The sequence below is a fragment of the Schistocerca nitens genome, unplaced genomic scaffold (genome assembly GCF_023898315.1).
Source record: "Schistocerca nitens isolate TAMUIC-IGC-003100 unplaced genomic scaffold, iqSchNite1.1 HiC_scaffold_421, whole genome shotgun sequence".
Lineage (NCBI taxonomy): Eukaryota > Metazoa > Arthropoda > Insecta > Orthoptera > Acrididae > Schistocerca > Schistocerca nitens.
Genome location: NW_026045954.1, coordinates 485,731 through 512,012, shown reverse-complemented (window position 1 = coordinate 512,012; position 26,282 = coordinate 485,731). Strand labels below are relative to the sequence as shown.

The window sequence follows — 26,282 nt, the reverse complement described above, 5'->3', positions numbered from 1 at the left end:
AAGGTACGAAATTGCAGTAAATATCTCAGTTTAAGGGGAGAATGTGCTAACCAAGTTCGCCAGGAAGTCTTTGAAAACGACAAAACAGTACGAATCGGCAGATATGTTCTGAAATGCGTCAGCGCCTGTTGTTCTGTAGCGGTGTACAATTCTTAATTCGATACGTAATCATAAATTTATTCTTAAATCGTCTCGTGTCCTCCTGCAGACGTTTCTCGTGCTTGCGCTGTTATAAGGGCCACGACCCGAGCGTCAGCGAGCGGCAGTCGAGCAAAGTCGGGACAAGTCGGGACGGGGACAGGGACAGGAAATGCAGTGCAAATGACGCAAACATCCCGTGTGAGGCGAGGAAGCTCACACCGCCAGCAGTGGCGCCCTCCAGCACGACACCGCACGGGCCATACGCCGGACGGTCGCGCGCCAGCCCTCCTGCGATGGACACCAGGAACAAGACGCGCCTTCCGCGAGTGTCGAAGGTTGCACGCACCAAGCGAATGACAGGAGGTGCAACGAGCAGCTGTGCGTCTTACACACGCGGCGGCGCGCCCGCTAATTCGGCAGTCGCTCTGCTGGGACGTAGGGCGCGCGCTCCGCGCCGTCCTCGAGGAACTCGCTGCAGCGGAAGGAAGTGCTTTGCGTCAAATGCGTCCGACTGTTTCGACCGCGAACTATGATTTTGTGTGTTGGGAGAAGAGCCGAATGCAAATTCTGCCGTGCGCCTACAGCAAACGAACGCCAACGGCCATGCCATGTTGTATACACCGGTTCTCGTCCGCTCACCGAAGTTAAGCAACATCGGGCGCGGTTAGTACTTGGATGGGTGACCGCCTGGGAACACCGCGTGCTGTTGGCTCCCCTTCACTGACCTTTTTTTTTTATACCGCCCTCTTTCCATACCACCGTTCTGTTGTGACAAAGATTCTTGCTAAAGAATTTCAAACTACTGTAATGACCATAAGGTACGAAATTGCAGTAAATATCTCAGTTTAAGGGGAGAATGTGCTAACCAAGTTCGCCAGGAAGTCTTTGAAAACGACAAAACAGTACGAATCGGCAGATATGTTCTGAAATGCGTCAGCGCCTGTTGTTCTGTAGCGGTGTACAATTCTTAATTCGATACGTAATCATAAATTTATTCTTAAATCGTCTCGTGTCCTCCTGCAGACGTTTCTCGTGCTTGCGCTGTTATAAGGGCCACGACCCGAGCGTCAGCGAGCGGCAGTCGAGCAAAGTCGGGACAAGTCGGGACGGGGACAGGGACAGGAAATGCAGTGCAAATGACGCAAACATCCCGTGTGAGGCGAGGAAGCTCACACCGCCAGCAGTGGCGCCCTCCAGCACGACACCGCACGGGCCATACGCCGGACGGTCGCGCGCCAGCCCTCCTGCGATGGACACCAGGAACAAGACGCGCCTTCCGCGAGTGTCGAAGGTTGCACGCACCAAGCGAATGACAGGAGGTGCAACGAGCAGCTGTGCGTCTTACACACGCGGCGGCGCGCCCGCTAATTCGGCAGTCGCTCTGCTGGGACGTAGGGCGCGCGCTCCGCGCCGTCCTCGAGGAACTCGCTGCAGCGGAAGGAAGTGCTTTGCGTCAAATGCGTCCGACTGTTTCGACCGCGAACTATGATTTTGTGTGTTGGGAGAAGAGCCGAATGCAAATTCTGCCGTGCGCCTACAGCAAACGAACGCCAACGGCCATGCCATGTTGTATACACCGGTTCTCGTCCGCTCACCGAAGTTAAGCAACATCGGGCGCGGTTAGTACTTGGATGGGTGACCGCCTGGGAACACCGCGTGCTGTTGGCTCCCCTTCACTGACCTTTTTTTTTTATACCGCCCTCTTTCCATACCACCGTTCTGTTGTGACAAAGATTCTTGCTAAAGAATTTCAAACTACTGTAATGACCATAAGGTACGAAATTGCAGTAAATATCTCAGTTTAAGGGGAGAATGTGCTAACCAAGTTCGCCAGGAAGTCTTTGAAAACGACAAAACAGTACGAATCGGCAGATATGTTCTGAAATGCGTCAGCGCCTGTTGTTCTGTAGCGGTGTACAATTCTTAATTCGATACGTAATCATAAATTTATTCTTAAATCGTCTCGTGTCCTCCTGCAGACGTTTCTCGTGCTTGCGCTGTTATAAGGGCCACGACCCGAGCGTCAGCGAGCGGCAGTCGAGCAAAGTCGGGACAAGTCGGGACGGGGACAGGGACAGGAAATGCAGTGCAAATGACGCAAACATCCCGTGTGAGGCGAGGAAGCTCACACCGCCAGCAGTGGCGCCCTCCAGCACGACACCGCACGGGCCATACGCCGGACGGTCGCGCGCCAGCCCTCCTGCGATGGACACCAGGAACAAGACGCGCCTTCCGCGAGTGTCGAAGGTTGCACGCACCAAGCGAATGACAGGAGGTGCAACGAGCAGCTGTGCGTCTTACACACGCGGCGGCGCGCCCGCTAATTCGGCAGTCGCTCTGCTGGGACGTAGGGCGCGCGCTCCGCGCCGTCCTCGAGGAACTCGCTGCAGCGGAAGGAAGTGCTTTGCGTCAAATGCGTCCGACTGTTTCGACCGCGAACTATGATTTTGTGTGTTGGGAGAAGAGCCGAATGCAAATTCTGCCGTGCGCCTACAGCAAACGAACGCCAACGGCCATGCCATGTTGTATACACCGGTTCTCGTCCGCTCACCGAAGTTAAGCAACATCGGGCGCGGTTAGTACTTGGATGGGTGACCGCCTGGGAACACCGCGTGCTGTTGGCTCCCCTTCACTGACCTTTTTTTTTTATACCGCCCTCTTTCCATACCACCGTTCTGTTGTGACAAAGATTCTTGCTAAAGAATTTCAAACTACTGTAATGACCATAAGGTACGAAATTGCAGTAAATATCTCAGTTTAAGGGGAGAATGTGCTAACCAAGTTCGCCAGGAAGTCTTTGAAAACGACAAAACAGTACGAATCGGCAGATATGTTCTGAAATGCGTCAGCGCCTGTTGTTCTGTAGCGGTGTACAATTCTTAATTCGATACGTAATCATAAATTTATTCTTAAATCGTCTCGTGTCCTCCTGCAGACGTTTCTCGTGCTTGCGCTGTTATAAGGGCCACGACCCGAGCGTCAGCGAGCGGCAGTCGAGCAAAGTCGGGACAAGTCGGGACGGGGACAGGGACAGGAAATGCAGTGCAAATGACGCAAACATCCCGTGTGAGGCGAGGAAGCTCACACCGCCAGCAGTGGCGCCCTCCAGCACGACACCGCACGGGCCATACGCCGGACGGTCGCGCGCCAGCCCTCCTGCGATGGACACCAGGAACAAGACGCGCCTTCCGCGAGTGTCGAAGGTTGCACGCACCAAGCGAATGACAGGAGGTGCAACGAGCAGCTGTGCGTCTTACACACGCGGCGGCGCGCCCGCTAATTCGGCAGTCGCTCTGCTGGGACGTAGGGCGCGCGCTCCGCGCCGTCCTCGAGGAACTCGCTGCAGCGGAAGGAAGTGCTTTGCGTCAAATGCGTCCGACTGTTTCGACCGCGAACTATGATTTTGTGTGTTGGGAGAAGAGCCGAATGCAAATTCTGCCGTGCGCCTACAGCAAACGAACGCCAACGGCCATGCCATGTTGTATACACCGGTTCTCGTCCGCTCACCGAAGTTAAGCAACATCGGGCGCGGTTAGTACTTGGATGGGTGACCGCCTGGGAACACCGCGTGCTGTTGGCTCCCCTTCACTGACCTTTTTTTTTTATACCGCCCTCTTTCCATACCACCGTTCTGTTGTGACAAAGATTCTTGCTAAAGAATTTCAAACTACTGTAATGACCATAAGGTACGAAATTGCAGTAAATATCTCAGTTTAAGGGGAGAATGTGCTAACCAAGTTCGCCAGGAAGTCTTTGAAAACGACAAAACAGTACGAATCGGCAGATATGTTCTGAAATGCGTCAGCGCCTGTTGTTCTGTAGCGGTGTACAATTCTTAATTCGATACGTAATCATAAATTTATTCTTAAATCGTCTCGTGTCCTCCTGCAGACGTTTCTCGTGCTTGCGCTGTTATAAGGGCCACGACCCGAGCGTCAGCGAGCGGCAGTCGAGCAAAGTCGGGACAAGTCGGGACGGGGACAGGGACAGGAAATGCAGTGCAAATGACGCAAACATCCCGTGTGAGGCGAGGAAGCTCACACCGCCAGCAGTGGCGCCCTCCAGCACGACACCGCACGGGCCATACGCCGGACGGTCGCGCGCCAGCCCTCCTGCGATGGACACCAGGAACAAGACGCGCCTTCCGCGAGTGTCGAAGGTTGCACGCACCAAGCGAATGACAGGAGGTGCAACGAGCAGCTGTGCGTCTTACACACGCGGCGGCGCGCCCGCTAATTCGGCAGTCGCTCTGCTGGGACGTAGGGCGCGCGCTCCGCGCCGTCCTCGAGGAACTCGCTGCAGCGGAAGGAAGTGCTTTGCGTCAAATGCGTCCGACTGTTTCGACCGCGAACTATGATTTTGTGTGTTGGGAGAAGAGCCGAATGCAAATTCTGCCGTGCGCCTACAGCAAACGAACGCCAACGGCCATGCCATGTTGTATACACCGGTTCTCGTCCGCTCACCGAAGTTAAGCAACATCGGGCGCGGTTAGTACTTGGATGGGTGACCGCCTGGGAACACCGCGTGCTGTTGGCTCCCCTTCACTGACCTTTTTTTTTTATACCGCCCTCTTTCCATACCACCGTTCTGTTGTGACAAAGATTCTTGCTAAAGAATTTCAAACTACTGTAATGACCATAAGGTACGAAATTGCAGTAAATATCTCAGTTTAAGGGGAGAATGTGCTAACCAAGTTCGCCAGGAAGTCTTTGAAAACGACAAAACAGTACGAATCGGCAGATATGTTCTGAAATGCGTCAGCGCCTGTTGTTCTGTAGCGGTGTACAATTCTTAATTCGATACGTAATCATAAATTTATTCTTAAATCGTCTCGTGTCCTCCTGCAGACGTTTCTCGTGCTTGCGCTGTTATAAGGGCCACGACCCGAGCGTCAGCGAGCGGCAGTCGAGCAAAGTCGGGACAAGTCGGGACGGGGACAGGGACAGGAAATGCAGTGCAAATGACGCAAACATCCCGTGTGAGGCGAGGAAGCTCACACCGCCAGCAGTGGCGCCCTCCAGCACGACACCGCACGGGCCATACGCCGGACGGTCGCGCGCCAGCCCTCCTGCGATGGACACCAGGAACAAGACGCGCCTTCCGCGAGTGTCGAAGGTTGCACGCACCAAGCGAATGACAGGAGGTGCAACGAGCAGCTGTGCGTCTTACACACGCGGCGGCGCGCCCGCTAATTCGGCAGTCGCTCTGCTGGGACGTAGGGCGCGCGCTCCGCGCCGTCCTCGAGGAACTCGCTGCAGCGGAAGGAAGTGCTTTGCGTCAAATGCGTCCGACTGTTTCGACCGCGAACTATGATTTTGTGTGTTGGGAGAAGAGCCGAATGCAAATTCTGCCGTGCGCCTACAGCAAACGAACGCCAACGGCCATGCCATGTTGTATACACCGGTTCTCGTCCGCTCACCGAAGTTAAGCAACATCGGGCGCGGTTAGTACTTGGATGGGTGACCGCCTGGGAACACCGCGTGCTGTTGGCTCCCCTTCACTGACCTTTTTTTTTTATACCGCCCTCTTTCCATACCACCGTTCTGTTGTGACAAAGATTCTTGCTAAAGAATTTCAAACTACTGTAATGACCATAAGGTACGAAATTGCAGTAAATATCTCAGTTTAAGGGGAGAATGTGCTAACCAAGTTCGCCAGGAAGTCTTTGAAAACGACAAAACAGTACGAATCGGCAGATATGTTCTGAAATGCGTCAGCGCCTGTTGTTCTGTAGCGGTGTACAATTCTTAATTCGATACGTAATCATAAATTTATTCTTAAATCGTCTCGTGTCCTCCTGCAGACGTTTCTCGTGCTTGCGCTGTTATAAGGGCCACGACCCGAGCGTCAGCGAGCGGCAGTCGAGCAAAGTCGGGACAAGTCGGGACGGGGACAGGGACAGGAAATGCAGTGCAAATGACGCAAACATCCCGTGTGAGGCGAGGAAGCTCACACCGCCAGCAGTGGCGCCCTCCAGCACGACACCGCACGGGCCATACGCCGGACGGTCGCGCGCCAGCCCTCCTGCGATGGACACCAGGAACAAGACGCGCCTTCCGCGAGTGTCGAAGGTTGCACGCACCAAGCGAATGACAGGAGGTGCAACGAGCAGCTGTGCGTCTTACACACGCGGCGGCGCGCCCGCTAATTCGGCAGTCGCTCTGCTGGGACGTAGGGCGCGCGCTCCGCGCCGTCCTCGAGGAACTCGCTGCAGCGGAAGGAAGTGCTTTGCGTCAAATGCGTCCGACTGTTTCGACCGCGAACTATGATTTTGTGTGTTGGGAGAAGAGCCGAATGCAAATTCTGCCGTGCGCCTACAGCAAACGAACGCCAACGGCCATGCCATGTTGTATACACCGGTTCTCGTCCGCTCACCGAAGTTAAGCAACATCGGGCGCGGTTAGTACTTGGATGGGTGACCGCCTGGGAACACCGCGTGCTGTTGGCTCCCCTTCACTGACCTTTTTTTTTTATACCGCCCTCTTTCCATACCACCGTTCTGTTGTGACAAAGATTCTTGCTAAAGAATTTCAAACTACTGTAATGACCATAAGGTACGAAATTGCAGTAAATATCTCAGTTTAAGGGGAGAATGTGCTAACCAAGTTCGCCAGGAAGTCTTTGAAAACGACAAAACAGTACGAATCGGCAGATATGTTCTGAAATGCGTCAGCGCCTGTTGTTCTGTAGCGGTGTACAATTCTTAATTCGATACGTAATCATAAATTTATTCTTAAATCGTCTCGTGTCCTCCTGCAGACGTTTCTCGTGCTTGCGCTGTTATAAGGGCCACGACCCGAGCGTCAGCGAGCGGCAGTCGAGCAAAGTCGGGACAAGTCGGGACGGGGACAGGGACAGGAAATGCAGTGCAAATGACGCAAACATCCCGTGTGAGGCGAGGAAGCTCACACCGCCAGCAGTGGCGCCCTCCAGCACGACACCGCACGGGCCATACGCCGGACGGTCGCGCGCCAGCCCTCCTGCGATGGACACCAGGAACAAGACGCGCCTTCCGCGAGTGTCGAAGGTTGCACGCACCAAGCGAATGACAGGAGGTGCAACGAGCAGCTGTGCGTCTTACACACGCGGCGGCGCGCCCGCTAATTCGGCAGTCGCTCTGCTGGGACGTAGGGCGCGCGCTCCGCGCCGTCCTCGAGGAACTCGCTGCAGCGGAAGGAAGTGCTTTGCGTCAAATGCGTCCGACTGTTTCGACCGCGAACTATGATTTTGTGTGTTGGGAGAAGAGCCGAATGCAAATTCTGCCGTGCGCCTACAGCAAACGAACGCCAACGGCCATGCCATGTTGTATACACCGGTTCTCGTCCGCTCACCGAAGTTAAGCAACATCGGGCGCGGTTAGTACTTGGATGGGTGACCGCCTGGGAACACCGCGTGCTGTTGGCTCCCCTTCACTGACCTTTTTTTTTTATACCGCCCTCTTTCCATACCACCGTTCTGTTGTGACAAAGATTCTTGCTAAAGAATTTCAAACTACTGTAATGACCATAAGGTACGAAATTGCAGTAAATATCTCAGTTTAAGGGGAGAATGTGCTAACCAAGTTCGCCAGGAAGTCTTTGAAAACGACAAAACAGTACGAATCGGCAGATATGTTCTGAAATGCGTCAGCGCCTGTTGTTCTGTAGCGGTGTACAATTCTTAATTCGATACGTAATCATAAATTTATTCTTAAATCGTCTCGTGTCCTCCTGCAGACGTTTCTCGTGCTTGCGCTGTTATAAGGGCCACGACCCGAGCGTCAGCGAGCGGCAGTCGAGCAAAGTCGGGACAAGTCGGGACGGGGACAGGGACAGGAAATGCAGTGCAAATGACGCAAACATCCCGTGTGAGGCGAGGAAGCTCACACCGCCAGCAGTGGCGCCCTCCAGCACGACACCGCACGGGCCATACGCCGGACGGTCGCGCGCCAGCCCTCCTGCGATGGACACCAGGAACAAGACGCGCCTTCCGCGAGTGTCGAAGGTTGCACGCACCAAGCGAATGACAGGAGGTGCAACGAGCAGCTGTGCGTCTTACACACGCGGCGGCGCGCCCGCTAATTCGGCAGTCGCTCTGCTGGGACGTAGGGCGCGCGCTCCGCGCCGTCCTCGAGGAACTCGCTGCAGCGGAAGGAAGTGCTTTGCGTCAAATGCGTCCGACTGTTTCGACCGCGAACTATGATTTTGTGTGTTGGGAGAAGAGCCGAATGCAAATTCTGCCGTGCGCCTACAGCAAACGAACGCCAACGGCCATGCCATGTTGTATACACCGGTTCTCGTCCGCTCACCGAAGTTAAGCAACATCGGGCGCGGTTAGTACTTGGATGGGTGACCGCCTGGGAACACCGCGTGCTGTTGGCTCCCCTTCACTGACCTTTTTTTTTTATACCGCCCTCTTTCCATACCACCGTTCTGTTGTGACAAAGATTCTTGCTAAAGAATTTCAAACTACTGTAATGACCATAAGGTACGAAATTGCAGTAAATATCTCAGTTTAAGGGGAGAATGTGCTAACCAAGTTCGCCAGGAAGTCTTTGAAAACGACAAAACAGTACGAATCGGCAGATATGTTCTGAAATGCGTCAGCGCCTGTTGTTCTGTAGCGGTGTACAATTCTTAATTCGATACGTAATCATAAATTTATTCTTAAATCGTCTCGTGTCCTCCTGCAGACGTTTCTCGTGCTTGCGCTGTTATAAGGGCCACGACCCGAGCGTCAGCGAGCGGCAGTCGAGCAAAGTCGGGACAAGTCGGGACGGGGACAGGGACAGGAAATGCAGTGCAAATGACGCAAACATCCCGTGTGAGGCGAGGAAGCTCACACCGCCAGCAGTGGCGCCCTCCAGCACGACACCGCACGGGCCATACGCCGGACGGTCGCGCGCCAGCCCTCCTGCGATGGACACCAGGAACAAGACGCGCCTTCCGCGAGTGTCGAAGGTTGCACGCACCAAGCGAATGACAGGAGGTGCAACGAGCAGCTGTGCGTCTTACACACGCGGCGGCGCGCCCGCTAATTCGGCAGTCGCTCTGCTGGGACGTAGGGCGCGCGCTCCGCGCCGTCCTCGAGGAACTCGCTGCAGCGGAAGGAAGTGCTTTGCGTCAAATGCGTCCGACTGTTTCGACCGCGAACTATGATTTTGTGTGTTGGGAGAAGAGCCGAATGCAAATTCTGCCGTGCGCCTACAGCAAACGAACGCCAACGGCCATGCCATGTTGTATACACCGGTTCTCGTCCGCTCACCGAAGTTAAGCAACATCGGGCGCGGTTAGTACTTGGATGGGTGACCGCCTGGGAACACCGCGTGCTGTTGGCTCCCCTTCACTGACCTTTTTTTTTTATACCGCCCTCTTTCCATACCACCGTTCTGTTGTGACAAAGATTCTTGCTAAAGAATTTCAAACTACTGTAATGACCATAAGGTACGAAATTGCAGTAAATATCTCAGTTTAAGGGGAGAATGTGCTAACCAAGTTCGCCAGGAAGTCTTTGAAAACGACAAAACAGTACGAATCGGCAGATATGTTCTGAAATGCGTCAGCGCCTGTTGTTCTGTAGCGGTGTACAATTCTTAATTCGATACGTAATCATAAATTTATTCTTAAATCGTCTCGTGTCCTCCTGCAGACGTTTCTCGTGCTTGCGCTGTTATAAGGGCCACGACCCGAGCGTCAGCGAGCGGCAGTCGAGCAAAGTCGGGACAAGTCGGGACGGGGACAGGGACAGGAAATGCAGTGCAAATGACGCAAACATCCCGTGTGAGGCGAGGAAGCTCACACCGCCAGCAGTGGCGCCCTCCAGCACGACACCGCACGGGCCATACGCCGGACGGTCGCGCGCCAGCCCTCCTGCGATGGACACCAGGAACAAGACGCGCCTTCCGCGAGTGTCGAAGGTTGCACGCACCAAGCGAATGACAGGAGGTGCAACGAGCAGCTGTGCGTCTTACACACGCGGCGGCGCGCCCGCTAATTCGGCAGTCGCTCTGCTGGGACGTAGGGCGCGCGCTCCGCGCCGTCCTCGAGGAACTCGCTGCAGCGGAAGGAAGTGCTTTGCGTCAAATGCGTCCGACTGTTTCGACCGCGAACTATGATTTTGTGTGTTGGGAGAAGAGCCGAATGCAAATTCTGCCGTGCGCCTACAGCAAACGAACGCCAACGGCCATGCCATGTTGTATACACCGGTTCTCGTCCGCTCACCGAAGTTAAGCAACATCGGGCGCGGTTAGTACTTGGATGGGTGACCGCCTGGGAACACCGCGTGCTGTTGGCTCCCCTTCACTGACCTTTTTTTTTTATACCGCCCTCTTTCCATACCACCGTTCTGTTGTGACAAAGATTCTTGCTAAAGAATTTCAAACTACTGTAATGACCATAAGGTACGAAATTGCAGTAAATATCTCAGTTTAAGGGGAGAATGTGCTAACCAAGTTCGCCAGGAAGTCTTTGAAAACGACAAAACAGTACGAATCGGCAGATATGTTCTGAAATGCGTCAGCGCCTGTTGTTCTGTAGCGGTGTACAATTCTTAATTCGATACGTAATCATAAATTTATTCTTAAATCGTCTCGTGTCCTCCTGCAGACGTTTCTCGTGCTTGCGCTGTTATAAGGGCCACGACCCGAGCGTCAGCGAGCGGCAGTCGAGCAAAGTCGGGACAAGTCGGGACGGGGACAGGGACAGGAAATGCAGTGCAAATGACGCAAACATCCCGTGTGAGGCGAGGAAGCTCACACCGCCAGCAGTGGCGCCCTCCAGCACGACACCGCACGGGCCATACGCCGGACGGTCGCGCGCCAGCCCTCCTGCGATGGACACCAGGAACAAGACGCGCCTTCCGCGAGTGTCGAAGGTTGCACGCACCAAGCGAATGACAGGAGGTGCAACGAGCAGCTGTGCGTCTTACACACGCGGCGGCGCGCCCGCTAATTCGGCAGTCGCTCTGCTGGGACGTAGGGCGCGCGCTCCGCGCCGTCCTCGAGGAACTCGCTGCAGCGGAAGGAAGTGCTTTGCGTCAAATGCGTCCGACTGTTTCGACCGCGAACTATGATTTTGTGTGTTGGGAGAAGAGCCGAATGCAAATTCTGCCGTGCGCCTACAGCAAACGAACGCCAACGGCCATGCCATGTTGTATACACAGGTTCTCGTCCGCTCACCGAAGTTAAGCAACATCGGGCGCGGTTAGTACTTGGATGGGTGACCGCCTGGGAACACCGCGTGCTGTTGGCTCCCCTTCACTGACCTTTTTTTTTTATACCGCCCTCTTTCCATACCACCGTTCTGTTGTGACAAAGATTCTTGCTAAAGAATTTCAAACTACTGTAATGACCATAAGGTACGAAATTGCAGTAAATATCTCAGTTTAAGGGGAGAATGTGCTAACCAAGTTCGCCAGGAAGTCTTTGAAAACGACAAAACAGTACGAATCGGCAGATATGTTCTGAAATGCGTCAGCGCCTGTTGTTCTGTAGCGGTGTACAATTCTTAATTCGATACGTAATCATAAATTTATTCTTAAATCGTCTCGTGTCCTCCTGCAGACGTTTCTCGTGCTTGCGCTGTTATAAGGGCCACGACCCGAGCGTCAGCGAGCGGCAGTCGAGCAAAGTCGGGACAAGTCGGGACGGGGACAGGGACAGGAAATGCAGTGCAAATGACGCAAACATCCCGTGTGAGGCGAGGAAGCTCACACCGCCAGCAGTGGCGCCCTCCAGCACGACACCGCACGGGCCATACGCCGGACGGTCGCGCGCCAGCCCTCCTGCGATGGACACCAGGAACAAGACGCGCCTTCCGCGAGTGTCGAAGGTTGCACGCACCAAGCGAATGACAGGAGGTGCAACGAGCAGCTGTGCGTCTTACACACGCGGCGGCGCGCCCGCTAATTCGGCAGTCGCTCTGCTGGGACGTAGGGCGCGCGCTCCGCGCCGTCCTCGAGGAACTCGCTGCAGCGGAAGGAAGTGCTTTGCGTCAAATGCGTCCGACTGTTTCGACCGCGAACTATGATTTTGTGTGTTGGGAGAAGAGCCGAATGCAAATTCTGCCGTGCGCCTACAGCAAACGAACGCCAACGGCCATGCCATGTTGTATACACCGGTTCTCGTCCGCTCACCGAAGTTAAGCAACATCGGGCGCGGTTAGTACTTGGATGGGTGACCGCCTGGGAACACCGCGTGCTGTTGGCTCCCCTTCACTGACCTTTTTTTTTTATACCGCCCTCTTTCCATACCACCGTTCTGTTGTGACAAAGATTCTTGCTAAAGAATTTCAAACTACTGTAATGACCATAAGGTACGAAATTGCAGTAAATATCTCAGTTTAAGGGGAGAATGTGCTAACCAAGTTCGCCAGGAAGTCTTTGAAAACGACAAAACAGTACGAATCGGCAGATATGTTCTGAAATGCGTCAGCGCCTGTTGTTCTGTAGCGGTGTACAATTCTTAATTCGATACGTAATCATAAATTTATTCTTAAATCGTCTCGTGTCCTCCTGCAGACGTTTCTCGTGCTTGCGCTGTTATAAGGGCCACGACCCGAGCGTCAGCGAGCGGCAGTCGAGCAAAGTCGGGACAAGTCGGGACGGGGACAGGGACAGGAAATGCAGTGCAAATGACGCAAACATCCCGTGTGAGGCGAGGAAGCTCACACCGCCAGCAGTGGCGCCCTCCAGCACGACACCGCACGGGCCATACGCCGGACGGTCGCGCGCCAGCCCTCCTGCGATGGACACCAGGAACAAGACGCGCCTTCCGCGAGTGTCGAAGGTTGCACGCACCAAGCGAATGACAGGAGGTGCAACGAGCAGCTGTGCGTCTTACACACGCGGCGGCGCGCCCGCTAATTCGGCAGTCGCTCTGCTGGGACGTAGGGCGCGCGCTCCGCGCCGTCCTCGAGGAACTCGCTGCAGCGGAAGGAAGTGCTTTGCGTCAAATGCGTCCGACTGTTTCGACCGCGAACTATGATTTTGTGTGTTGGGAGAAGAGCCGAATGCAAATTCTGCCGTGCGCCTACAGCAAACGAACGCCAACGGCCATGCCATGTTGTATACACCGGTTCTCGTCCGCTCACCGAAGTTAAGCAACATCGGGCGCGGTTAGTACTTGGATGGGTGACCGCCTGGGAACACCGCGTGCTGTTGGCTCCCCTTCACTGACCTTTTTTTTTTATACCGCCCTCTTTCCATACCACCGTTCTGTTGTGACAAAGATTCTTGCTAAAGAATTTCAAACTACTGTAATGACCATAAGGTACGAAATTGCAGTAAATATCTCAGTTTAAGGGGAGAATGTGCTAACCAAGTTCGCCAGGAAGTCTTTGAAAACGACAAAACAGTACGAATCGGCAGATATGTTCTGAAATGCGTCAGCGCCTGTTGTTCTGTAGCGGTGTACAATTCTTAATTCGATACGTAATCATAAATTTATTCTTAAATCGTCTCGTGTCCTCCTGCAGACGTTTCTCGTGCTTGCGCTGTTATAAGGGCCACGACCCGAGCGTCAGCGAGCGGCAGTCGAGCAAAGTCGGGACAAGTCGGGACGGGGACAGGGACAGGAAATGCAGTGCAAATGACGCAAACATCCCGTGTGAGGCGAGGAAGCTCACACCGCCAGCAGTGGCGCCCTCCAGCACGACACCGCACGGGCCATACGCCGGACGGTCGCGCGCCAGCCCTCCTGCGATGGACACCAGGAACAAGACGCGCCTTCCGCGAGTGTCGAAGGTTGCACGCACCAAGCGAATGACAGGAGGTGCAACGAGCAGCTGTGCGTCTTACACACGCGGCGGCGCGCCCGCTAATTCGGCAGTCGCTCTGCTGGGACGTAGGGCGCGCGCTCCGCGCCGTCCTCGAGGAACTCGCTGCAGCGGAAGGAAGTGCTTTGCGTCAAATGCGTCCGACTGTTTCGACCGCGAACTATGATTTTGTGTGTTGGGAGAAGAGCCGAATGCAAATTCTGCCGTGCGCCTACAGCAAACGAACGCCAACGGCCATGCCATGTTGTATACACCGGTTCTCGTCCGCTCACCGAAGTTAAGCAACATCGGGCGCGGTTAGTACTTGGATGGGTGACCGCCTGGGAACACCGCGTGCTGTTGGCTCCCCTTCACTGACCTTTTTTTTTTATACCGCCCTCTTTCCATACCACCGTTCTGTTGTGACAAAGATTCTTGCTAAAGAATTTCAAACTACTGTAATGACCATAAGGTACGAAATTGCAGTAAATATCTCAGTTTAAGGGGAGAATGTGCTAACCAAGTTCGCCAGGAAGTCTTTGAAAACGACAAAACAGTACGAATCGGCAGATATGTTCTGAAATGCGTCAGCGCCTGTTGTTCTGTAGCGGTGTACAATTCTTAATTCGATACGTAATCATAAATTTATTCTTAAATCGTCTCGTGTCCTCCTGCAGACGTTTCTCGTGCTTGCGCTGTTATAAGGGCCACGACCCGAGCGTCAGCGAGCGGCAGTCGAGCAAAGTCGGGACAAGTCGGGACGGGGACAGGGACAGGAAATGCAGTGCAAATGACGCAAACATCCCGTGTGAGGCGAGGAAGCTCACACCGCCAGCAGTGGCGCCCTCCAGCACGACACCGCACGGGCCATACGCCGGACGGTCGCGCGCCAGCCCTCCTGCGATGGACACCAGGAACAAGACGCGCCTTCCGCGAGTGTCGAAGGTTGCACGCACCAAGCGAATGACAGGAGGTGCAACGAGCAGCTGTGCGTCTTACACACGCGGCGGCGCGCCCGCTAATTCGGCAGTCGCTCTGCTGGGACGTAGGGCGCGCGCTCCGCGCCGTCCTCGAGGAACTCGCTGCAGCGGAAGGAAGTGCTTTGCGTCAAATGCGTCCGACTGTTTCGACCGCGAACTATGATTTTGTGTGTTGGGAGAAGAGCCGAATGCAAATTCTGCCGTGCGCCTACAGCAAACGAACGCCAACGGCCATGCCATGTTGTATACACCGGTTCTCGTCCGCTCACCGAAGTTAAGCAACATCGGGCGCGGTTAGTACTTGGATGGGTGACCGCCTGGGAACACCGCGTGCTGTTGGCTCCCCTTCACTGACCTTTTTTTTTTATACCGCCCTCTTTCCATACCACCGTTCTGTTGTGACAAAGATTCTTGCTAAAGAATTTCAAACTACTGTAATGACCATAAGGTACGAAATTGCAGTAAATATCTCAGTTTAAGGGGAGAATGTGCTAACCAAGTTCGCCAGGAAGTCTTTGAAAACGACAAAACAGTACGAATCGGCAGATATGTTCTGAAATGCGTCAGCGCCTGTTGTTCTGTAGCGGTGTACAATTCTTAATTCGATACGTAATCATAAATTTATTCTTAAATCGTCTCGTGTCCTCCTGCAGACGTTTCTCGTGCTTGCGCTGTTATAAGGGCCACGACCCGAGCGTCAGCGAGCGGCAGTCGAGCAAAGTCGGGACAAGTCGGGACGGGGACAGGGACAGGAAATGCAGTGCAAATGACGCAAACATCCCGTGTGAGGCGAGGAAGCTCACACCGCCAGCAGTGGCGCCCTCCAGCACGACACCGCACGGGCCATACGCCGGACGGTCGCGCGCCAGCCCTCCTGCGATGGACACCAGGAACAAGACGCGCCTTCCGCGAGTGTCGAAGGTTGCACGCACCAAGCGAATGACAGGAGGTGCAACGAGCAGCTGTGCGTCTTACACACGCGGCGGCGCGCCCGCTAATTCGGCAGTCGCTCTGCTGGGACGTAGGGCGCGCGCTCCGCGCCGTCCTCGAGGAACTCGCTGCAGCGGAAGGAAGTGCTTTGCGTCAAATGCGTCCGACTGTTTCGACCGCGAACTATGATTTTGTGTGTTGGGAGAAGAGCCGAATGCAAATTCTGCCGTGCGCCTACAGCAAACGAACGCCAACGGCCATGCCATGTTGTATACACCGGTTCTCGTCCGCTCACCGAAGTTAAGCAACATCGGGCGCGGTTAGTACTTGGATGGGTGACCGCCTGGGAACACCGCGTGCTGTTGGCTCCCCTTCACTGACCTTTTTTTTTTATACCGCCCTCTTTCCATACCACCGTTCTGTTGTGACAAAGATTCTTGCTAAAGAATTTCAAACTACTGTAATGACCATAAGGTACGAAATTGCAGTAAATATCTCAGTTTAAGGGGAGAATGTGCTAACCAAGTTCGCCAGGAAGTCTTTGAAAACGACAAAACAGTACGAATCGGCAGATATGTTCTGAAATGCGTCAGCGCCTGTTGTTCTGTAGCGGTGTACAATTCTTAATTCGATACGTAATCATAAATTTATTCTTAAATCGTCTCGTGTCCTCCTGCAGACGTTTCTCGTGCTTGCGCTGTTATAAGGGCCACGACCCGAGCGTCAGCGAGCGGCAGTCGAGCAAAGTCGGGACAAGTCGGGACGGGGACAGGGACAGGAAATGCAGTGCAAATGACGCAAACATCCCGTGTGAGGCGAGGAAGCTCACACCGCCAGCAGTGGCGCCCTCCAGCACGACACCGCACGGGCCATACGCCGGACGGTCGCGCGCCAGCCCTCCTGCGATGGACACCAGGAACAAGACGCGCCTTCCGCGAGTGTCGAAGGTTGCACGCACCAAGCGAATGACAGGAGGTGCAACGAGCAGCTGTGCGTCTTACACACGCGGCGGCGCGCCCGCTAATTCGGCAGTCGCTCTGCTGGGACGTAGGGCGCGCGCTCCGCGCCGTCCTCGAGGAACTCGCTGCAGCGGAAGGAAGTGCTTTGCGTCAAATGCGTCCGACTGTTTCGACCGCGAACTATGATTTTGTGTGTTGGGAGAAGAGCCGAATGCAAATTCTGCCGTGCGCCTACAGCAAACGAACGCCAACGGCCATGCCATGTTGTATACACCGGTTCTCGTCCGCTCACCGAAGTTAAGCAACATCGGGCGCGGTTAGTACTTGGATGGGTGACCGCCTGGGAACACCGCGTGCTGTTGGCTCCCCTTCACTGACCTTTTTTTTTTATACCGCCCTCTTTCCATACCACCGTTCTGTTGTGACAAAGATTCTTGCTAAAGAATTTCAAACTACTGTAATGACCATAAGGTACGAAATTGCAGTAAATATCTCAGTTTAAGGGGAGAATGTGCTAACCAAGTTCGCCAGGAAGTCTTTGAAAACGACAAAACAGTACGAATCGGCAGATATGTTCTGAAATGCGTCAGCGCCTGTTGTTCTGTAGCGGTGTACAATTCTTAATTCGATACGTAATCATAAATTTATTCTTAAATCGTCTCGTGTCCTCCTGCAGACGTTTCTCGTGCTTGCGCTGTTATAAGGGCCACGACCCGAGCGTCAGCGAGCGGCAGTCGAGCAAAGTCGGGACAAGTCGGGACGGGGACAGGGACAGGAAATGCAGTGCAAATGACGCAAACATCCCGTGTGAGGCGAGGAAGCTCACACCGCCAGCAGTGGCGCCCTCCAGCACGACACCGCACGGGCCATACGCCGGACGGTCGCGCGCCAGCCCTCCTGCGATGGACACCAGGAACAAGACGCGCCTTCCGCGAGTGTCGAAGGTTGCACGCACCAAGCGAATGACAGGAGGTGCAACGAGCAGCTGTGCGTCTTACACACGCGGCGGCGCGCCCGCTAATTCGGCAGTCGCTCTGCTGGGACGTAGGGCGCGCGCTCCGCGCCGTCCTCGAGGAACTCGCTGCAGCGGAAGGAAGTGCTTTGCGTCAAATGCGTCCGACTGTTTCGACCGCGAACTATGATTTTGTGTGTTGGGAGAAGAGCCGAATGCAAATTCTGCCGTGCGCCTACAGCAAACGAACGCCAACGGCCATGCCATGTTGTATACACCGGTTCTCGTCCGCTCACCGAAGTTAAGCAACATCGGGCGCGGTTAGTACTTGGATGGGTGACCGCCTGGGAACACCGCGTGCTGTTGGCTCCCCTTCACTGACCTTTTTTTTTTATACCGCCCTCTTTCCATACCACCGTTCTGTTGTGACAAAGATTCTTGCTAAAGAATTTCAAACTACTGTAATGACCATAAGGTACGAAATTGCAGTAAATATCTCAGTTTAAGGGGAGAATGTGCTAACCAAGTTCGCCAGGAAGTCTTTGAAAACGACAAAACAGTACGAATCGGCAGATATGTTCTGAAATGCGTCAGCGCCTGTTGTTCTGTAGCGGTGTACAATTCTTAATTCGATACGTAATCATAAATTTATTCTTAAATCGTCTCGTGTCCTCCTGCAGACGTTTCTCGTGCTTGCGCTGTTATAAGGGCCACGACCCGAGCGTCAGCGAGCGGCAGTCGAGCAAAGTCGGGACAAGTCGGGACGGGGACAGGGACAGGAAATGCAGTGCAAATGACGCAAACATCCCGTGTGAGGCGAGGAAGCTCACACCGCCAGCAGTGGCGCCCTCCAGCACGACACCGCACGGGCCATACGCCGGACGGTCGCGCGCCAGCCCTCCTGCGATGGACACCAGGAACAAGACGCGCCTTCCGCGAGTGTCGAAGGTTGCACGCACCAAGCGAATGACAGGAGGTGCAACGAGCAGCTGTGCGTCTTACACACGCGGCGGCGCGCCCGCTAATTCGGCAGTCGCTCTGCTGGGACGTAGGGCGCGCGCTCCGCGCCGTCCTCGAGGAACTCGCTGCAGCGGAAGGAAGTGCTTTGCGTCAAATGCGTCCGACTGTTTCGACCGCGAACTATGATTTTGTGTGTTGGGAGAAGAGCCGAATGCAAATTCTGCCGTGCGCCTACAGCAAACGAACGCCAACGGCCATGCCATGTTGTATACACCGGTTCTCGTCCGCTCACCGAAGTTAAGCAACATCGGGCGCGGTTAGTACTTGGATGGGTGACCGCCTGGGAACACCGCGTGCTGTTGGCTCCCCTTCACTGACCTTTTTTTTTTATACCGCCCTCTTTCCATACCACCGTTCTGTTGTGACAAAGATTCTTGCTAAAGAATTTCAAACTACTGTAATGACCATAAGGTACGAAATTGCAGTAAATATCTCAGTTTAAGGGGAGAATGTGCTAACCAAGTTCGCCAGGAAGTCTTTGAAAACGACAAAACAGTACGAATCGGCAGATATGTTCTGAAATGCGTCAGCGCCTGTTGTTCTGTAGCGGTGTACAATTCTTAATTCGATACGTAATCATAAATTTATTCTTAAATCGTCTCGTGTCCTCCTGCAGACGTTTCTCGTGCTTGCGCTGTTATAAGGGCCACGACCCGAGCGTCAGCGAGCGGCAGTCGAGCAAAGTCGGGACAAGTCGGGACGGGGACAGGGACAGGAAATGCAGTGCAAATGACGCAAACATCCCGTGTGAGGCGAGGAAGCTCACACCGCCAGCAGTGGCGCCCTCCAGCACGACACCGCACGGGCCATACGCCGGACGGTCGCGCGCCAGCCCTCCTGCGATGGACACCAGGAACAAGACGCGCCTTCCGCGAGTGTCGAAGGTTGCACGCACCAAGCGAATGACAGGAGGTGCAACGAGCAGCTGTGCGTCTTACACACGCGGCGGCGCGCCCGCTAATTCGGCAGTCGCTCTGCTGGGACGTAGGGCGCGCGCTCCGCGCCGTCCTCGAGGAACTCGCTGCAGCGGAAGGAAGTGCTTTGCGTCAAATGCGTCCGACTGTTTCGACCGCGAACTATGATTTTGTGTGTTGGGAGAAGAGCCGAATGCAAATTCTGCCGTGCGCCTACAGCAAACGAACGCCAACGGCCATGCCATGTTGTATACACCGGTTCTCGTCCGCTCACCGAAGTTAAGCAACATCGGGCGCGGTTAGTACTTGGATGGGTGACCGCCTGGGAACACCGCGTGCTGTTGGCTCCCCTTCACTGACCTTTTTTTTTTATACCGCCCTCTTTCCATACCACCGTTCTGTTGTGACAAAGATTCTTGCTAAAGAATTTCAAACTACTGTAATGACCATAAGGTACGAAATTGCAGTAAATATCTCAGTTTAAGGGGAGAATGTGCTAACCAAGTTCGCCAGGAAGTCTTTGAAAACGACAAAACAGTACGAATCGGCAGATATGTTCTGAAATGCGTCAGCGCCTGTTGTTCTGTAGCGGTGTACAATTCTTAATTCGATACGTAATCATAAATTTATTCTTAAATCGTCTCGTGTCCTCCTGCAGACGTTTCTCGTGCTTGCGCTGTTATAAGGGCCACGACCCGAGCGTCAGCGAGCGGCAGTCGAGCAAAGTCGGGACAAGTCGGGACGGGGACAGGGACAGGAAATGCAGTGCAAATGACGCAAACATCCCGTGTGAGGCGAGGAAGCTCACACCGCCAGCAGTGGCGCCCTCCAGCACGACACCGCACGGGCCATACGCCGGACGGTCGCGCGCCAGCCCTCCTGCGATGGACACCAGGAACAAGACGCGCCTTCCGCGAGTGTCGAAGGTTGCACGCACCAAGCGAATGACAGGAGGTGCAACGAGCAGCTGTGCGTCTTACACACGCGGCGGCGCGCCCGCTAATTCGGCAGTCGCTCTGCTGGGACGTAGGGCGCGCGCTCCGCGCCGTCCTCGAGGAACTCGCTGCAGCGGAAGGAAGTGCTTTGCGTCAAATGCGTCCGACTGTTTCGACCGCGAACTATGATTTTGTGTGTTGGGAGAAGAGCCGAATGCAAATTCTGCCGTGCGCCTACAGCAAACGAACGCCAACGGCCATGCCATGTTGTATACACCGGTTCTCGTCCGCTCACCGAAGTTAAGCAACATCGGGCGCGGTTAGTACTTGGATGGGTGACCGCCTGGGAACACCGCGTGCTGTTGGCTCCCCTTCACTGACCTTTTTTTTTTATACCGCCCTCTTTCCATACCACCGTTCTGTTGTGACAAAGATTCTTGCTAAAGAATTTCAAACTACTGTAATGACCATAAGGTACGAAATTGCAGTAAATATCTCAGTTTAAGGGGAGAATGTGCTAACCAAGTTCGCCAGGAAGTCTTTGAAAACGACAAAACAGTACGAATCGGCAGATATGTTCTGAAATGCGTCAGCGCCTGTTGTTCTGTAGCGGTGTACAATTCTTAATTCGATACGTAATCATAAATTTATTCTTAAATCGTCTCGTGTCCTCCTGCAGACGTTTCTCGTGCTTGCGCTGTTATAAGGGCCACGACCCGAGCGTCAGCGAGCGGCAGTCGAGCAAAGTCGGGACAAGTCGGGACGGGGACAGGGACAGGAAATGCAGTGCAAATGACGCAAACATCCCGTGTGAGGCGAGGAAGCTCACACCGCCAGCAGTGGCGCCCTCCAGCACGACACCGCACGGGCCATACGCCGGACGGTCGCGCGCCAGCCCTCCTGCGATGGACACCAGGAACAAGACGCGCCTTCCGCGAGTGTCGAAGGTTGCACGCACCAAGCGAATGACAGGAGGTGCAACGAGCAGCTGTGCGTCTTACACACGCGGCGGCGCGCCCGCTAATTCGGCAGTCGCTCTGCTGGGACGTAGGGCGCGCGCTCCGCGCCGTCCTCGAGGAACTCGCTGCAGCGGAAGGAAGTGCTTTGCGTCAAATGCGTCCGACTGTTTCGACCGCGAACTATGATTTTGTGTGTTGGGAGAAGAGCCGAATGCAAATTCTGCCGTGCGCCTACAGCAAACGAACGCCAACGGCCATGCCATGTTGTATACACCGGTTCTCGTCCGCTCACCGAAGTTAAGCAACATCGGGCGCGGTTAGTACTTGGATGGGTGACCGCCTGGGAACACCGCGTGCTGTTGGCTCCCCTTCACTGACCTTTTTTTTTTATACCGCCCTCTTTCCATACCACCGTTCTGTTGTGACAAAGATTCTTGCTAAAGAATTTCAAACTACTGTAATGACCATAAGGTACGAAATTGCAGTAAATATCTCAGTTTAAGGGGAGAATGTGCTAACCAAGTTCGCCAGGAAGTCTTTGAAAACGACAAAACAGTACGAATCGGCAGATATGTTCTGAAATGCGTCAGCGCCTGTTGTTCTGTAGCGGTGTACAATTCTTAATTCGATACGTAATCATAAATTTATTCTTAAATCGTCTCGTGTCCTCCTGCAGACGTTTCTCGTGCTTGCGCTGTTATAAGGGCCACGACCCGAGCGTCAGCGAGCGGCAGTCGAGCAAAGTCGGGACAAGTCGGGACGGGGACAGGGACAGGAAATGCAGTGCAAATGACGCAAACATCCCGTGTGAGGCGAGGAAGCTCACACCGCCAGCAGTGGCGCCCTCCAGCACGACACCGCACGGGCCATACGCCGGACGGTCGCGCGCCAGCCCTCCTGCGATGGACACCAGGAACAAGACGCGCCTTCCGCGAGTGTCGAAGGTTGCACGCACCAAGCGAATGACAGGAGGTGCAACGAGCAGCTGTGCGTCTTACACACGCGGCGGCGCGCCCGCTAATTCGGCAGTCGCTCTGCTGGGACGTAGGGCGCGCGCTCCGCGCCGTCCTCGAGGAACTCGCTGCAGCGGAAGGAAGTGCTTTGCGTCAAATGCGTCCGACTGTTTCGACCGCGAACTATGATTTTGTGTGTTGGGAGAAGAGCCGAATGCAAATTCTGCCGTGCGCCTACAGCAAACGAACGCCAACGGCCATGCCATGTTGTATACACAGGTTCTCGTCCGCTCACCGAAGTTAAGCAACATCGGGCGCGGTTAGTACTTGGATGGGTGACCGCCTGGGAACACCGCGTGCTGTTGGCTCCCCTTCACTGACCTTTTTTTTTTATACCGCCCTCTTTCCATACCACCGTTCTGTTGTGACAAAGATTCTTGCTAAAGAATTTCAAACTACTGTAATGACCATAAGGTACGAAATTGCAGTAAATATCTCAGTTTAAGGGGAGAATGTGCTAACCAAGTTCGCCAGGAAGTCTTTGAAAACGACAAAACAGTACGAATCGGCAGATATGTTCTGAAATGCGTCAGCGCCTGTTGTTCTGTAGCGGTGTACAATTCTTAATTCGATACGTAATCATAAATTTATTCTTAAATCGTCTCGTGTCCTCCTGCAGACGTTTCTCGTGCTTGCGCTGTTATAAGGGCCACGACCCGAGCGTCAGCGAGCGGCAGTCGAGCAAAGTCGGGACAAGTCGGGACGGGGACAGGGACAGGAAATGCAGTGCAAATGACGCAAACATCCCGTGTGAGGCGAGGAAGCTCACACCGCCAGCAGTGGCGCCCTCCAGCACGACACCGCACGGGCCATACGCCGGACGGTCGCGCGCCAGCCCTCCTGCGATGGACACCAGGAACAAGACGCGCCTTCCGCGAGTGTCGAAGGTTGCACGCACCAAGCGAATGACAGGAGGTGCAACGAGCAGCTGTGCGTCTTACACACGCGGCGGCGCGCCCGCTAATTCGGCAGTCGCTCTGCTGGGACGTAGGGCGCGCGCTCCGCGCCGTCCTCGAGGAACTCGCTGCAGCGGAAGGAAGTGCTTTGCGTCAAATGCGTCCGACTGTTTCGACCGCGAACTATGATTTTGTGTGTTGGGAGAAGAGCCGAATGCAAATTCTGCCGTGCGCCTACAGCAAACGAACGCCAACGGCCATGCCATGTTGTATACACCGGTTCTCGTCCGCTCACCGAAGTTAAGCAACATCGGGCGCGGTTAGTACTTGGATGGGTGACCGCCTGGGAACACCGCGTGCTGTTGGCTCCCCTTCACTGACCTTTTTTTTTTATACCGCCCTCTTTCCATACCACCGTTCTGTTGTGACAAAGATTCTTGCTAAAGAATTTCAAACTACTGTAATGACCATAAGGTACGAAATTGCAGTAAATATCTCAGTTTAAGGGGAGAATGTGCTAACCAAGTTCGCCAGGAAGTCTTTGAAAACGACAAAACAGTACGAATCGGCAGATATGTTCTGAAATGCGTCAGCGCCTGTTGTTCTGTAGCGGTGTACAATTCTTAATTCGATACGTAATCATAAATTTATTCTTAAATCGTCTCGTGTCCTCCTGCAGACGTTTCTCGTGCTTGCGCTGTTATAAGGGCCACGACCCGAGCGTCAGCGAGCGGCAGTCGAGCAAAGTCGGGACAAGTCGGGACGGGGACAGGGACAGGAAATGCAGTGCAAATGACGCAAACATCCCGTGTGAGGCGAGGAAGCTCACACCGCCAGCAGTGGCGCCCTCCAGCACGACACCGCACGGGCCATACGCCGGACGGTCGCGCGCCAGCCCTCCTGCGATGGACACCAGGAACAAGACGCGCCTTCCGCGAGTGTCGAAGGTTGCACGCACCAAGCGAATGACAGGAGGTGCAACGAGCAGCTGTGCGTCTTACACACGCGGCGGCGCGCCCGCTAATTCGGCAGTCGCTCTGCTGGGACGTAGGGCGCGCGCTCCGCGCCGTCCTCGAGGAACTCGCTGCAGCGGAAGGAAGTGCTTTGCGTCAAATGCGTCCGACTGTTTCGACCGCGAACTATGATTTTGTGTGTTGGGAGAAGAGCCGAATGCAAATTCTGCCGTGCGCCTACAGCAAACGAACGCCAACGGCCATGCCATGTTGTATACACCGGTTCTCGTCCGCTCACCGAAGTTAAGCAACATCGGGCGCGGTTAGTACTTGGATGGGTGACCGCCTGGGAACACCGCGTGCTGTTGGCTCCCCTTCACTGACCTTTTTTTTTTATACCGCCCTCTTTCCATACCACCGTTCTGTTGTGACAAAGATTCTTGCTAAAGAATTTCAAACTACTGTAATGACCATAAGGTACGAAATTGCAGTAAATATCTCAGTTTAAGGGGAGAATGTGCTAACCAAGTTCGCCAGGAAGTCTTTGAAAACGACAAAACAGTACGAATCGGCAGATATGTTCTGAAATGCGTCAGCGCCTGTTGTTCTGTAGCGGTGTACAATTCTTAATTCGATACGTAATCATAAATTTATTCTTAAATCGTCTCGTGTCCTCCTGCAGACGTTTCTCGTGCTTGCGCTGTTATAAGGGCCACGACCCGAGCGTCAGCGAGCGGCAGTCGAGCAAAGTCGGGACAAGTCGGGACGGGGACAGGGACAGGAAATGCAGTGCAAATGACGCAAACATCCCGTGTGAGGCGAGGAAGCTCACACCGCCAGCAGTGGCGCCCTCCAGCACGACACCGCACGGGCCATACGCCGGACGGTCGCGCGCCAGCCCTCCTGCGATGGACACCAGGAACAAGACGCGCCTTCCGCGAGTGTCGAAGGTTGCACGCACCAAGCGAATGACAGGAGGTGCAACGAGCAGCTGTGCGTCTTACACACGCGGCGGCGCGCCCGCTAATTCGGCAGTCGCTCTGCTGGGACGTAGGGCGCGCGCTCCGCGCCGTCCTCGAGGAACTCGCTGCAGCGGAAGGAAGTGCTTTGCGTCAAATGCGTCCGACTGTTTCGACCGCGAACTATGATTTTGTGTGTTGGGAGAAGAGCCGAATGCAAATTCTGCCGTGCGCCTACAGCAAACGAACGCCAACGGCCATGCCATGTTGTATACACCGGTTCTCGTCCGCTCACCGAAGTTAAGCAACATCGGGCGCGGTTAGTACTTGGATGGGTGACCGCCTGGGAACACCGCGTGCTGTTGGCTCCCCTTCACTGACCTTTTTTTTTTATACCGCCCTCTTTCCATACCACCGTTCTGTTGTGACAAAGATTCTTGCTAAAGAATTTCAAACTACTGTAATGACCATAAGGTACGAAATTGCAGTAAATATCTCAGTTTAAGGGGAGAATGTGCTAACCAAGTTCGCCAGGAAGTCTTTGAAAACGACAAAACAGTACGAATCGGCAGATATGTTCTGAAATGCGTCAGCGCCTGTTGTTCTGTAGCGGTGTACAATTCTTAATTCGATACGTAATCATAAATTTATTCTTAAATCGTCTCGTGTCCTCCTGCAGACGTTTCTCGTGCTTGCGCTGTTATAAGGGCCACGACCCGAGCGTCAGCGAGCGGCAGTCGAGCAAAGTCGGGACAAGTCGGGACGGGGACAGGGACAGGAAATGCAGTGCAAATGACGCAAACATCCCGTGTGAGGCGAGGAAGCTCACACCGCCAGCAGTGGCGCCCTCCAGCACGACACCGCACGGGCCATACGCCGGACGGTCGCGCGCCAGCCCTCCTGCGATGGACACCAGGAACAAGACGCGCCTTCCGCGAGTG

The 26,282-nt window shown here is 54.5% G+C and overlaps 27 non-coding genes across 27 annotated transcripts; all 27 read left to right on the top strand.

The window, feature by feature from the left end:
- The first annotated feature begins 734 nt into the window (after positions 1-734).
- LOC126231913 (5S ribosomal RNA) lies at positions 735-853 on the top strand. The gene has a single exon (XR_007544485.1). It is a non-coding gene; the product is annotated as a 5S ribosomal RNA (ribosomal RNA).
- An 837-nt stretch (positions 854-1,690) lies between these two features.
- Positions 1,691-1,809, top strand: LOC126231912 (5S ribosomal RNA). The gene has a single exon (XR_007544484.1). It is a non-coding gene; the product is annotated as a 5S ribosomal RNA (ribosomal RNA).
- An 837-nt stretch (positions 1,810-2,646) lies between these two features.
- Positions 2,647-2,765, top strand: LOC126231911 (5S ribosomal RNA). Its single transcript, XR_007544483.1, has one exon. It is a non-coding gene; the product is annotated as a 5S ribosomal RNA (ribosomal RNA).
- An 837-nt stretch (positions 2,766-3,602) lies between these two features.
- LOC126231910 (5S ribosomal RNA) lies at positions 3,603-3,721 on the top strand. The gene has a single exon (XR_007544482.1). It is a non-coding gene; the product is annotated as a 5S ribosomal RNA (ribosomal RNA).
- An 837-nt stretch (positions 3,722-4,558) lies between these two features.
- On the top strand, positions 4,559-4,677 carry LOC126231907 (5S ribosomal RNA). Its single transcript, XR_007544480.1, has one exon. It is a non-coding gene; the product is annotated as a 5S ribosomal RNA (ribosomal RNA).
- Positions 4,678-5,514: 837 nt separating this feature from the next.
- On the top strand, positions 5,515-5,633 carry LOC126231906 (5S ribosomal RNA). The gene has a single exon (XR_007544479.1). It is a non-coding gene; the product is annotated as a 5S ribosomal RNA (ribosomal RNA).
- An 837-nt stretch (positions 5,634-6,470) lies between these two features.
- On the top strand, positions 6,471-6,589 carry LOC126231905 (5S ribosomal RNA). The gene has a single exon (XR_007544478.1). It is a non-coding gene; the product is annotated as a 5S ribosomal RNA (ribosomal RNA).
- An 837-nt stretch (positions 6,590-7,426) lies between these two features.
- On the top strand, positions 7,427-7,545 carry LOC126231904 (5S ribosomal RNA). The gene has a single exon (XR_007544477.1). It is a non-coding gene; the product is annotated as a 5S ribosomal RNA (ribosomal RNA).
- An 837-nt stretch (positions 7,546-8,382) lies between these two features.
- LOC126231903 (5S ribosomal RNA) lies at positions 8,383-8,501 on the top strand. Its single transcript, XR_007544476.1, has one exon. It is a non-coding gene; the product is annotated as a 5S ribosomal RNA (ribosomal RNA).
- An 837-nt stretch (positions 8,502-9,338) lies between these two features.
- Positions 9,339-9,457, top strand: LOC126231902 (5S ribosomal RNA). Its single transcript, XR_007544475.1, has one exon. It is a non-coding gene; the product is annotated as a 5S ribosomal RNA (ribosomal RNA).
- Positions 9,458-10,294: 837 nt separating this feature from the next.
- LOC126231901 (5S ribosomal RNA) lies at positions 10,295-10,413 on the top strand. The gene has a single exon (XR_007544474.1). It is a non-coding gene; the product is annotated as a 5S ribosomal RNA (ribosomal RNA).
- An 837-nt stretch (positions 10,414-11,250) lies between these two features.
- On the top strand, positions 11,251-11,369 carry LOC126231928 (5S ribosomal RNA). The gene has a single exon (XR_007544498.1). It is a non-coding gene; the product is annotated as a 5S ribosomal RNA (ribosomal RNA).
- An 837-nt stretch (positions 11,370-12,206) lies between these two features.
- Positions 12,207-12,325, top strand: LOC126231900 (5S ribosomal RNA). Its single transcript, XR_007544473.1, has one exon. It is a non-coding gene; the product is annotated as a 5S ribosomal RNA (ribosomal RNA).
- Positions 12,326-13,162: 837 nt separating this feature from the next.
- On the top strand, positions 13,163-13,281 carry LOC126231899 (5S ribosomal RNA). The gene has a single exon (XR_007544472.1). It is a non-coding gene; the product is annotated as a 5S ribosomal RNA (ribosomal RNA).
- Positions 13,282-14,118: 837 nt separating this feature from the next.
- On the top strand, positions 14,119-14,237 carry LOC126231898 (5S ribosomal RNA). Its single transcript, XR_007544471.1, has one exon. It is a non-coding gene; the product is annotated as a 5S ribosomal RNA (ribosomal RNA).
- An 837-nt stretch (positions 14,238-15,074) lies between these two features.
- On the top strand, positions 15,075-15,193 carry LOC126231895 (5S ribosomal RNA). Its single transcript, XR_007544469.1, has one exon. It is a non-coding gene; the product is annotated as a 5S ribosomal RNA (ribosomal RNA).
- An 837-nt stretch (positions 15,194-16,030) lies between these two features.
- LOC126231894 (5S ribosomal RNA) lies at positions 16,031-16,149 on the top strand. The gene has a single exon (XR_007544468.1). It is a non-coding gene; the product is annotated as a 5S ribosomal RNA (ribosomal RNA).
- An 837-nt stretch (positions 16,150-16,986) lies between these two features.
- LOC126231893 (5S ribosomal RNA) lies at positions 16,987-17,105 on the top strand. Its single transcript, XR_007544467.1, has one exon. It is a non-coding gene; the product is annotated as a 5S ribosomal RNA (ribosomal RNA).
- An 837-nt stretch (positions 17,106-17,942) lies between these two features.
- Positions 17,943-18,061, top strand: LOC126231892 (5S ribosomal RNA). Its single transcript, XR_007544466.1, has one exon. It is a non-coding gene; the product is annotated as a 5S ribosomal RNA (ribosomal RNA).
- An 837-nt stretch (positions 18,062-18,898) lies between these two features.
- LOC126231891 (5S ribosomal RNA) lies at positions 18,899-19,017 on the top strand. Its single transcript, XR_007544465.1, has one exon. It is a non-coding gene; the product is annotated as a 5S ribosomal RNA (ribosomal RNA).
- Positions 19,018-19,854: 837 nt separating this feature from the next.
- On the top strand, positions 19,855-19,973 carry LOC126231890 (5S ribosomal RNA). The gene has a single exon (XR_007544464.1). It is a non-coding gene; the product is annotated as a 5S ribosomal RNA (ribosomal RNA).
- Positions 19,974-20,810: 837 nt separating this feature from the next.
- On the top strand, positions 20,811-20,929 carry LOC126231889 (5S ribosomal RNA). Its single transcript, XR_007544463.1, has one exon. It is a non-coding gene; the product is annotated as a 5S ribosomal RNA (ribosomal RNA).
- Positions 20,930-21,766: 837 nt separating this feature from the next.
- On the top strand, positions 21,767-21,885 carry LOC126231888 (5S ribosomal RNA). Its single transcript, XR_007544462.1, has one exon. It is a non-coding gene; the product is annotated as a 5S ribosomal RNA (ribosomal RNA).
- An 837-nt stretch (positions 21,886-22,722) lies between these two features.
- LOC126231927 (5S ribosomal RNA) lies at positions 22,723-22,841 on the top strand. The gene has a single exon (XR_007544497.1). It is a non-coding gene; the product is annotated as a 5S ribosomal RNA (ribosomal RNA).
- An 837-nt stretch (positions 22,842-23,678) lies between these two features.
- On the top strand, positions 23,679-23,797 carry LOC126231887 (5S ribosomal RNA). Its single transcript, XR_007544461.1, has one exon. It is a non-coding gene; the product is annotated as a 5S ribosomal RNA (ribosomal RNA).
- Positions 23,798-24,634: 837 nt separating this feature from the next.
- LOC126231885 (5S ribosomal RNA) lies at positions 24,635-24,753 on the top strand. Its single transcript, XR_007544460.1, has one exon. It is a non-coding gene; the product is annotated as a 5S ribosomal RNA (ribosomal RNA).
- An 837-nt stretch (positions 24,754-25,590) lies between these two features.
- LOC126231883 (5S ribosomal RNA) lies at positions 25,591-25,709 on the top strand. The gene has a single exon (XR_007544458.1). It is a non-coding gene; the product is annotated as a 5S ribosomal RNA (ribosomal RNA).
- The last annotated feature ends 573 nt before the right edge of the window (positions 25,710-26,282 follow it).